General features: G+C 41.9%; 1 protein-coding gene across 1 annotated transcript in view; it reads right to left on the bottom strand.

The window, feature by feature from the left end:
- Nucleotides 1–12,425, bottom strand: part of ptprea (protein tyrosine phosphatase receptor type Ea) — an 80,071-nt gene that overhangs the window by 34,013 nt on the left and 33,633 nt on the right. Inside the window, exon 2 of the mRNA XM_084740216.1 lies at nucleotides 4,843–5,090. The gene's annotated coding sequence lies outside the window, so the exon portion shown is untranslated. The remainder of the gene's footprint in view (nucleotides 1–4,842; nucleotides 5,091–12,425) is intronic.

Below are 12,425 nucleotides of genomic sequence, written 5' to 3'. Positions count from 1 at the left end.
TCTTTCCATGGGTATGACTTTGATTAGACTGTGTGGTGACTTTTCTGTTGTTCTCATGCATTTACTAAAATGAATCAATGCAGAAACACAGCGTTAGCTATCCAAAAACCACATCCTTTCTGATTATAAGCCTCTGGAATTTGCTAACTCCAGTTTACAAATCTGAATGAATCTGAAACAATAAACAAAATGATGACTGGTGGTCACGTTACGGGTAAATCACCTCTTTAACTGACCATAAATTTGTCAGAGTCCTTTTTAGAAAGTTTTAATGGTCAATAAAAAGGATTAAGCAGATTAAAATGTAGTTCTGTGCAGAATCATAACAGCTGACTCAGATGCCGTCTTGGAGCCTGATTTGAGACCATTACAACCGACCAGCCTGCCTCCCCTGAGAACGTATGGCTCATTTTTATGTCATGTTATTCAAGCGTAGAAATAACAGGCAATTGAGGAATCCTGTGGGACAAAGAAACGTACTTCACTGTGATGAATTAAAATAAATCGCAGTGTCAGAGCCTCTAATGAAGACAATCCACAAAGCTTTTCTACTGGCATGAGATTTATTTAACATCGGCTCTGATGCAGAGGCAAGGGCTCCCAAAGAAAAACCAACTCCCGGAAAAGAGAGAGGGAATCTTGCATAGTACCCCCATTTTCAGACACAGAGAGACAGAGATAACCACAAGACAGACAAGATCTATCCCCCAAAATATCCTTTCATTCCCCGAGAGAAGGATGGGGAGGGCAGCGGTGGAGAAACAAGTGATAAGCACCGCTGCGGGAGAACAAAAAGCCACTTGATTCTGAGGGGAGGAAAGGAGAAGGAGGAGGAGGAGGAGGAGGAGAGGAGATGTGGGACCAAAAGGGATAAAGTGAACGGCCCACGCTGCGAGGATGAGGAGCCTGCCTCTGCTGCTCTGCAGAGATAGAGCAGACCTGTCTGCTCGGTGCAGACGCAGACTATAAAACCCTCCTTTGAGTCTTTAAAAAGGGATATGCGTACCCAGTCTTCTGGTTCTTGACATGTCCCCAGACTGTCTGCACGGAGAGCTAGGGTTTTACTGTCAAACACCTCCGGTTGCCATGGCAAAACCGCAGTGTCGTGCTGCTTCCTCTTCCAGAAAAACAGCCCTTTTACGCTTCCTTATCACACACCCGGCGACAACAGGTTTGACAAACTAGTACAAAAACAAAAACAACTGGTATTTTCGCGGCAGAGTCCAGATTCACAGAGGAGCTGCAGTGATTCGAAGTGCCTTCTAGGAGAAGCTGGAAGTGGAAGCACAGTAATTATGTTACCCAAAGCCAAACCCCAACCTGACACATTTTTCACAATCCTCTTTTGCAGGATCACGGCCCCTGCAGAGCACATTATGAGCTGCACTTTGTTGATTAAGATTGTGTAACCCGGTTGTTTGGATTCTATAGGAATATGAGTCATTCAGTGCGGCCTTGGGCACCATAGTGAGCCTCATTGTCCTCTCCCTACTAAGCAGGCTTGTTACACGAATGAGAAAGGACACACACGCACAAACCATATTGAGAGCAAATGACTGCTCTACAGCATGTCGAAGGCCTCTCTGAGAACTCGCTGCCCTCTTGGAAAAAGGAAGTGCAACATCCAGGCCTCACACACTGCTGACAAAAGCTCGGTGAGCAAGCCGGCATGCAGGGAGAGACTTGAGCCCGCCACTAACAGGTTCTGACAGAAGGCATGGAGGCATGACAGGACATCAGAAATCACGGACGTAAACACCAGGCAGGAGGCAGGAGGAGGAGGAGGAGGTGAGGACATATTGGGTATCACTAAATCTCAAGATGTGTTTGAGCTGCAGGCCACAGAGGTAAGACAAGGGTCAGAATCTGAGCTCTGCTGGAGAGAAGACTCTTGAATCGTGTTTCCACCACAGAAACTGCTCCTTGCCGTTAGGCCCGGGACGAAAGTATCAGGGGATTCTCGCAGCATAGACTTTTTCTCTTGTAACACCAAAGTCATCGTTGCACTGCTGCTAACTGTGATGTAGCTGCCATTAGCTAGTTAGCTTAGTTAGCAGCCCTCTGACTGGGACACAGCCTCTGAGACTGACAAAGGCCAGTTTGATTAACAGATATACAGTACTGAGATGATTTATAGCAGCTCCAACCAGGACTGTGACTCTGGGGATGATGGAGACTCAGGCGGGGACGGGAGACGTGAAGCAGTTGAGGACCAAGTTTGTAGCAACAAGGTTATACTGTCTGTGTTGAAATAAATTAACAAGATGTTCAGTTTCCTTGCTGGTTGTTCCGACATATTTAGAGTCGTTACCTCTTTTGCTGTTAGTATTTAACAGGTGGTTCGCTTCATGTCCCAAATATATATATTTAAATAAATTTAATGTCATGAATGTGCAATGACTAGCCGGCTATTGACCTGAACGGACAACTACTAGTCAAGTAGGAAACTCTTTAGTTTATGTCCCAAGAACTTGACATTCTAAGCCCTTATATGGCTTACTGAAATATTTGAAAGTCATTTCCACCTTACATAATCAAATTTTTTTCAGTTTGGTGAACAAAAACCCCTGTCAACACTCCAATGAAAGTGAAAACAAAAGCCCCTGTGCAAACGCTTTTCGACCCAGGTCTGTTTTTCAGAGGTGAATAGAAATTTTGAAGGTTGAAGAGCTACAGGGGACTGCAGCATTATGTAAAGTATAAATACAAAGGTTGAGAAAAGCAGAGAGGGCAAAACAACCTTTCACACAAGAAAAAAATGTCTTTGCTATTATGAAAACACTTCAAAAGTTCATTTTGGAATGCCAGAGCGTTGTCTTATCTTCCTCATTCAACTAGAGCGCTATGAAAACTTCAGATTCTCCACGGCTGACATTTGCGATGTGCGATCTGGGTCACGTTCTTAATAAAAGCTACTGTATTTGCACAAAGTGTGTGTAGGATTGCGTGCATGCGCGTCTGCATGTGTGTGTTTCTGCGGTGTAAGCACATGCTGTCCTCCATCTGCTGTTTGATAGAGACCGTTTCCTTTCCTGTGCAGCCAGCCAACCAGCCAGCCTTCCTGTACCGCTCTGCTCCAGAGGGGAAATGGGAGCAAGACTGCCACACACTCCTGACAAAAACCCTGGATAAGATACATACACATGCAGACACTGCTGGACAGACAATGACTTAGCCACACATTTTAACACAAACAGTCTCCTCTCCTTTCTCTTTCCTTCCGTCTTAGACTTCAGGCTTTGTTTTCCATTCCTCCGTCTACTGTATGTTCCCTTTGTCCTTATTCTTTCATGGTCAAACACCTACACAAGTCATTAAATAGCTTGGTGGGGACTAAAATATTTGAAATGCACAACAATGAAGGGGATTGTTAAATACAGGAAAAGTCAATAGCATGGGTGTAGCAGCTTTCACAGTTATAACATCTCTAATCAGGACATCAGTGCAGTGAAATTGCTATTAGCCACACCATGCATGGGTTGTAATAACAGGAAAATGAATCTGTAGTAAAATATACAGACCAAGCGTGTGCATGTGTAATTTGACATAAGCAGACCATCTATCTGGGACAAACTGTCCCTTTACTAGGAACAGCCGCCGAACAGCAACTGTCCAGTCACAGCGTAACAACAGTAACTAGGCACCACAGACCTGTCAAGCTTTGCCTTTCTCAACATGTTAAAGCGGCGCTAAGAAGAGCGATACTCTATGTCTTTTTTGTAGAGTTCCAAAAGCGTTAAAGATTGTTTTTATCTGCTCTGATGCAACCTGCAAACGTTAGCATGTCTGGCTAGATACCACTGCATTTATCAAAGTCATGGTTTTTACCCAGGGGATTTGTTATGCTCCTTGCTAGCGACTGAACTGTCCGACAAAAGGTGAGCTTGCCCAGGATGTCAATATCAAGGCTCGTTTCTGCACTTTATTTGTTTTGCTTGCTAACTTCTAACTTCTCAGTCGACTGAAGGAGTTTAAGCATTAGCATTAGCTAGCTGACAATGAGAAGGTGCTTTTTTGTTTACTTCTCTGTGGATTCAAAGACCTAGCGTTTCAAAAATTACTACCAGTCTCGATGTTAAATTTGCTACAGTTATCACTGTAAACAGAAACCTTGACAGACATAGCAACAGTAACTAAGGAGGGCAGGGCTTAGGAAGGGTCAAAATTACTCACTGCTATCCATCTCTGCTGCCTGCTTTAGTTTTCCCACCATGCCCAATACTGTAAGTCTTCAGTCTTAATTACGCTGACCACTTAAATGTCACAATATTCTTTTAGGAATAAAAACCTTGGAAAAACCTGCCTGTATAATGTCAGCAATAGCGAAGGCATGGAAGTCTCAAGTGAAAAAATATTAAAAGCTTTTTTTTTGTATGCCAACTAGAGCAGGAAAATACATGTGCCCACCTAATCCAAACAAGCTCCTAATCAGGTTTCAAATACCAGTACAAATTCAAAACCAAAAGAAAGTCTGTATTCAAAACAATATAAAAGGTGCAGTGTGTAGAGTCAAATTAACTGTGTTTTTACTACAGTACACTGTACAGTCCTCTGTCCTTACTACTGTTCTACTTCCTGTTTCTTGATCCTTTTTACCAGCTGACACAAACAACACGCTGTAGCCATGAATCTCCAGATTGAGGAAGTGACTGATTGAGTGAGTGTTATAAAACTATTAATACATGAGGAAAATCAACAATCAAAGGGACTTGTGTGTCCAAGTCAAATCCTTAAAAAGATCCCCAAAGACTAACCTCAAGGGTGAACTCATAGAAAGGCGGTATTAAACCTTAAATACACTGATGTAGTGTTTTGTATGCAGGCAACGGTGTGTCAAAGTACCTGGATGAGTGTTGATTCAATGTGTGCTGACTCTCAGGTCCATAATAGCAGGTCACATGGTTCTGATGGAGTCCAGCAGTCACATTGTTGCCGTCGTCTTCAGCGAGAAAGTTGGACAGATGGAGGAGAGACAATCCTTGGATCCAGGTGACAGCTGCGAGTTGCGGGTCTCACCACTTCGCTTCCAGCAGCTCAGCGAGCAGCAGCCAGCCTGAGTTTTTGTAGGGCAGAGGGATGCTGCTCACCACCTTTATTTTAACAGAGAGCGAGAAGGACAGAGAGCACGTTAGACTCTTAACTACACAGCAAACACAGAGAGACACACATGAGGAGGAGAGGCCGTGATGCAGTTCCTGTCTTCAGCAAAAATGGTATGTAGCAAGAAGAACAGACAGCTTCCCCAAAGCAGGAGGCTGTGAGGTAACACGCAAACCCTAGAGCATTATGAATCAGCATATATACCCTCTATATGTTACCCTTCGTGAATAATAATGACATTTAGCCTCGAGGGCAGTTCCGAAGAAGTATGAGCATTTTCCTCACCAGCAAAGGAACAGCGAAGATGGCAGAAAGTCTAAAAAGGTGCCCAAGGGTGATATGCAGATGGTCACTGAATGTAACCATGGTGAGGAAAAGACTTATAAATTAGACACGAGAGTTAAATGGGTTCCTTTTTTGGGGAGCGCCTGTCATGCAAATTAGTCTTCCATATCCAGCGAGAGTGTGCATCACTTTGTTTCCAGGCAAAAATCACTAAAAAATTAGATTCCCCTGATTTCTAAATTTACTAAGGGTAAAAAAATAAATGCATATCAGCCCAGATTTTGAAGTTTTAATATAGCCTCTTTCTCTTTTGTAACCAATCTTTTTATTATAATCCCAGAGAGAGTTAAATATGTCTAGAGCTGGGTATTAAAAATTACTATAGCAATACCCTCTAAGAGATACAGGTACTTCTTTTCTACTTCATTCGATACACAATATGTATATGGAAGAATTCCTGGAATAATCCTTCCATATTATATGCATTTATTTTTAGCAGATGCCACAAGTGTGTAGTATAATCCTACTTAAGAATGTTACTTACACACTGAACTGCCATCTCTGTCAAATACGACGAGGGCTGTGATGATTACGACAATATAATGGTCATGTGATGCTTACCAAGGAGGTGAGCTCATGACAGTCATCACCACAAATTTTATTTTATAGAGTCAACCTCATGTTGTTCCATTGCAAAGTGTATTTGAGGTCAGGAACAAAGCCTCTGCTTGGTTTACAGTCTCAACCCAAGTTATCACGGGACTGTCAGTGGACGGCTTACAACATACTAACTACAAAAATAACAGTTTAACACAGAAAATGGTTTATCTTTATGGATTTATTAACTCACTTCTCCAGAAAAGACACTGCAGATCAAGGCTGGATTACAGACCTTCTCAAACGGCATACAATCACAATGTTATAGCTATAAAGTTATCTGTATTCTTAGCCTTTCCTGCTTAGCTTACTTCAGGGGTGACCCATCACTTTTTCAGCAGTGTGGGAAATAACAGACGAGGCTTTTCTTGGTTTTGTGGAGCAGCAGCGTTTATGAACTGACACACTATAACCTGTACTGTACATTTACTGCCAGAGTGACAACTTACAGCTAACCTATACTTACAGCGTCACTCTACTCGCCCTGTCACTTGTTCCTTAAAGGAGCCACACTGTGCTAATAAAACTACACTAGTAACAGTATCCCTCAATAAAGTCAGATAAAACATAATTATTTAGGCTATCCTACTGGAATATGTTGCTTTTTCACCACGGTAAGAAAAACAATAAATAGCTTTCACAGCCTCATACTCAACATCATCACACCATAAACTGTATGGGTTGTAGACGCCAAAGAAATCAAAGAACACTTGTGGTCATTGGCTGCACGTGAAACCATACATTAGTTCTTTCTTTCTAGATCTGGGTACAAAAAGGATCAAATTGACTAAAGAAGTTTCGATACTACTTGGTATTGAGTTATTCAGTTGATACTCTAAAGCTATCGAGTACCAGTACGCAGCCCTAGATATGTCACTGAATATTTTTACTATTTTCGGCCTGTTTGTGTGTGAACGTACTGGTACATACTCTGCATAAGCTATAGCAGCGTTTGCAGGTTGGTGCTATCCAATATATAATCCCTTCTATTACCCAGGGGAGGTCTGAAAGGAGGGTATGGGAGGAGAGGAGGAGGGTGTGAGGAAAAAAAAAAAGGGACAAGGAGCACAATTTATCTACCTGGGAACGCTGAGCAGCCAGAGAATCTGGAGGCAGCGTTTTGGTGTGGAAACCTCGTAAGTACAGTTTCTACCTTCAACTGAAGGATGAAAACTTAAATGGTCCAATTACATTCTTGAAAATATGAAACTATGTCCAAAACTGCACAAAACTACATGCTCACAACTGTTCTTTTCTCTGCTACTGCAACTTTCACGTTTTAGAGATACAAGGTTTTCACCTGCCAGCAGCGGGGAGCATGCCGATTGGTTGCTATGGCAACGTTCTCGTCTAGCCGAGCCGAGGGGAGGTGTGAAGGGGGATTCTCTCTCTCTCCCTGTTTCTCTTTTTCTAGGCTGTAACGATAAATGAATGGACACATCTCCTCCACCCCTCCTTCCTCTGCAGCTCAATGAAAACAGGCAGTCAACATTTGCTCTATGACATCCTGGAAAATGAGGTGTCATGCTTGAGGATTTCCATGACAGCAAAATAATGGCACCAGCTGAGGAGTTTGTGCTCAGAAGGCAAGATAGAGTGGAATAGAGGCCATATCAAATAAAGGTATCATTAATCCTGCGTAATATAGTTTTAAATTCACACCTAAGTCCCTGGAAAGCCCTGCAAAGGAGTATTTCCAATCACATATCATCTCAAAGTTTATAAATAAATAATATGAGGTCCGACAGTGTGGAATCAGATCAAGCAAACTATTGAATAATAGAAGAACCTCCCTGTAATGCAATCGGATGCAGAGCATCAGGCTCGACTCGACAACATCAGAGGAAAACACAGCAACCTGTGAAAGCAACTGAATGCAGAATACCATCTGTGTGTCTGAAATCTTGTTATGCCCTGTCTGTGTGCGGATGTGGAAGCTTTAGTCCATCTGAACAGGGTCATCATGCGCGCCCTCCAACAGCATCGACTGGGCAGTGCTGCTGCAGCGACAGCCCCGCCAAGACAGCACGTACTAGACTCTTGGAAAAGGTAAGAAAAGAAAAATAACCGAGAGTAATCGTTTTTTACCTGCCAACTTCCCCAGGCTGCACCCTAAAGGTGAACTGACTAAATGAAACAAGAACACTCACTGCAACACCTTTCCTTATCTTTATTTGAAAAAAGAAATCCAACTAAGTTCCTTATCTTTTCTAAGATACAATTATATACAATTATATACAATTATATACATACATATACATACATACATACATACATACATACATACATACATATATATATATATATATATATATATATATATATATATATATATATATATACATACATATATATATATATATATATATATATATATATATATATATATATATATATATATGTGTGTGTGTGTGTGTAATGTTTATTTTAGAGGTCACAAGGCAGCCCACAGGTGACAGCCCTCTGTGGTTAGTGTGTCACTCACAGTCATACACTGATTACCTCAGTGCATGTGATAAACATTGAAAGAATATGGGTGTTACTCATACAAGAGTCATCTTGGATTTGAATTGTCCACTAACGAACAAGGAAGTGAGTGAGTTAGTAAGTGAGTTTATCTATAATATCTGAAAATTGCATGACTCCATGAATGTACAGAGTCAAGAGAAGGAAAAACTAAAGGTAGATAAAAGAAAGTACAGGGCATTTTTAAAGACAGCTGCTATAACAGTTGCTACAGCCGTGTTTACACCACAGGGACCAGGGTCTAAATTAAGTTCTGGGGATATTATTTTACCCCCAAAAAGTCCCCTCTTGTTGTCCGAGTACTGCAGCATTTTATTTCAGCCACCATTTTCAAGAATATGCAGCTGCAAACCTGTTAGTTTTTTCTTCAGTGTGTTTGCGCGCACCAACCTTGAGATGTCAAAACTAAGGAGGATTTCAAAATCAAAGTAGGGGCTCTGGGGGTTCTAACCCACAGAAAGAGTTTTTTAGACTTTGTGTCCTGCATTTTGGTGACTTTTAAAGACTGAGAATATCAAAATAATAAGCACACATTTTTGCAGGTGACCCATAACTGACACTTGTTAGCTGGAAAGTAGCATGAGTGTGTTACGAAGAACTGGATACATGGGCCCAAGAAACTGTCTTCCGTGTCACATGCAGCCGTATTGTTGTCTGGGTGGAAACAGGAGACTTTTAGAGTCATAGGGCTTAGACACACTGTTGATTACCAGAAACAGGTTGTGACAATATAAAAAAACAAGGTCTGGAAATTTGTCATAAATCAGGAGCAGTACGGGAGAATTGTGACCTGAAACTGGGAGAGGGAAATAAACAGGAGTCTTCTGGTAAAATCGTGAAGGCTGGTAAGTATGTGCATACAACAGATGGACAGATGATGAATAACCAATGTCATTGTCATGTAGTTGCATGTAAAAACATCTGTTGCTTTCATATGTCAGCGGACTCATTTGCATTTGTTTCTTGAGAAGTAGCTCTCAGGACTAAAAGTTCCAGGTACTTTGGATGAAAACACTGCTTAATATTAGACTGCTAGATGTTTGTGCTAATAAACAGGGAGTGCAGAAACACTTTTGCACTCAAATTAGCATGAACAACATGAGGTGAGACATCACATTCTGTGAGTTTTCACAGCAACATAACACAAACAGGCAGCACCCAGAAATGACAAATCATCTTTGGCACTGTCTCAGATCTCTGCTCTCTGGAAGGCCAGATGTTAAGTCTCTGTGTGTGTGTGTGTGTGTGTGTGCGCAGTAACTTCAAAGAATGTTTTATTTTCTGTATATAACCTCTCCGTGCTTCAGCTGAGGCTGTAATAGGCTGTCCAACATGTGGACTTTTGCAGGTCCAAGATTTACAGCTGCAGACTCAAAGACACAGTTTCACCAAAACTCTCACACGGCTGTTATTTCCCCTGACAAGATCCTAACCTCAGCTGAAAACACATCAAACCAAGGTGACAAATACCAGCTCAAAGACAGACGGACACCTTGTACACCTATATGCATACACACAGAGACACACACACTTGGCCTCTTTGACTCACCCACCTCTCCGGGGTTGTGGTCAATCAGATTAGAGCATCATACCGAGATCTCCGAGTGCACGGACACAAATCCATTTATAGAGATAAGCTTGGAGGGAAACACACAGCCACACGCATACACACACACCACACACACAGCCAGAGAGAGAGAAAGAGAGAGAGAGAGATGTCACTTCACCCACTGAGGAGCCATCCAAGTCGCTATCGGGCTCCAGCATCAGTCCAGCACAACACTGTGTTTACAGGGGTCAGCTTTGACCTCCTACAGTGTCACTCCCATAAACACTAAGCCTCCGTACACGGATCAGGACCTCTCCAGTGGGTCAGAAGATAAATCTCAGGGTTCAAGAGATGATGAACAGGATAGGGACTCGGACAAAAATTAGTTTCAAACACTCATTTTTTTGTCATTTTTAGGCAGTGAACAGGAGATCTTAGAGAGGAGGTAGTAGTAGTTCAACAGTAAAAGCCACATGGAAGTGGTATACAACATCTGAAAGCTGGGAACCTGAAGATTATTTGAGATGCAGCCCAGCACTGTGTGTCAAGTTCTCCTAGTCAGAAATTGTGTTTTAGTGAGGCATCTATTCACATTTTGAAAGTTTACAATGACTTAGAGCACGGGAATAGCCATCATGTACTTCAATAATATTGTTCTATCGTGTCTCATAACTTGTTAAAGCAGTTTTGGTGTTGATAATGTTTATTACACAGATTTAATGCACAATTTAACAATTTTTACCCCTCCAGAACTCATAAAAATGATCCAAATCTGGTCCCTCCAAAAGATCTTGAGGGACACCACAGAAAAAAAAATCATGCTATGGTTCATATCAAAATCTTGTAACGTTTTTGGAGAATTTAGTAAGAACTGCATTTTCCAGCGATTGGATGGCGAGCACTTCTGCTCTGGGGTTTGTTCATAGACCCCCTTATTGTTAACATACATAGGAAGGCCATACATCCTCTGAGTGCCTCAGGCCTCTCGTTGTTGTGGAGTTTGATAAGGCTGGGATTATCCTAGAGGTCACAGGACATTTTCCAAAAAAAAAAAAAAAGTCTCACTACAATGAAATGGTTACTATGGGGACTAAAATCATCACATATGACTGCAAGTGGATTCATTGAATCCAGTCAGACCCAATTTATGCAATTCCAAAACTGTTTAGGGACCCCACTATGCAGAAATGCAGAATATGTAAAAATAACACATACAAAAACTGCTTGCATTTGTACACAACTGCAGGGGATTTATATAAAGTGGTCATGTCTGTAAAGGGGAGACTCTCTGGTGCCCACAGAACCCATTTTCACTCAGATATCTTTAGATGTAAAACGGGGTGAAAATTAGTGTGCTCAATCAGGTGTCATGTTTACATCACCGCCAATCGAAGCTGGAGCTGATAAATACCTGTGGTCTGCAGAGTCATTTGACCCAGGACTGAATGCTGATTGAGGCCTTTCACACTGAAGACAAAAGCCAGATGTTAGATGTTTTGTCCAGTTAAAAAGGGGCTTTAGACAACAGAAAAAAATGAGGCTATTTTCCAAATGCTGCATAATGGAAAATAAAAAGATGTACAGTAATAAGGTGGTGTTGAATATTTAATGAGGAAGGTTTAATTAGAATAGAGCAGCAGCAGTCTAGCACCTGCTTCAACACATCACTGTTAGAGAGATGTAAAAGTGAGAGAAGTGGAGAGGCTTTCTTGTGATTTATGGTGTTTACAGGGGAACCTGAAAGGGACAAAATCAGCCTCAAGATGAAAACTGCCGCAGCAGAAATTATAATAAATGGCACTGCAGGAGAGAAATGCATGTGTGTGGACTTTACGCCCCTATGATCACATGTGAATAGAGCCGTGTCCCTGATGAGCTGTCCACACATTGCAAGCTTAATGTTCCGGAGCGAGAGGACAGGCGGCAACAAGGAGTGTGATTTCGTTAGCGAGACTCCCTCGCCTGTCCGCCTCACTTTCAAACACAGCGGTTGTAGCCTGGCATCCAGGTCTGCTGAGCACCGCAGAGTGGCTCATCGCCAAAGCAAGCAGGATGTGAGTGTGATAATATCATATAGCTGCTCTTCTAAACTTGGCAATCGCGGTTATAATCAAATATCTGGAAATTTCCTAAAGGGCTCTGGCAGGACTAGATCATTTACAGACAGACTGCGGATGTGATGGACCACATCAATAGTAGTATTCATTTAGTGGGTAGCTAAATGAGAACCCTGATTTAATACTCACCTGTGGCTCTCTCAGATCAATAACCAATAAAGTGATAGAATAAGACTCTGAAATGTAGGAAA

This window comes from Lutjanus erythropterus, chromosome 17 (assembly GCF_056507025.1).
Source record: "Lutjanus erythropterus isolate fLutEry1 chromosome 17, fLutEry1.hap2, whole genome shotgun sequence".
Taxonomy (NCBI): domain Eukaryota; kingdom Metazoa; phylum Chordata; class Actinopteri; order Lutjaniformes; family Lutjanidae; genus Lutjanus; species Lutjanus erythropterus.
This window is presented reverse-complemented; position numbering and strand designations above follow the sequence as displayed.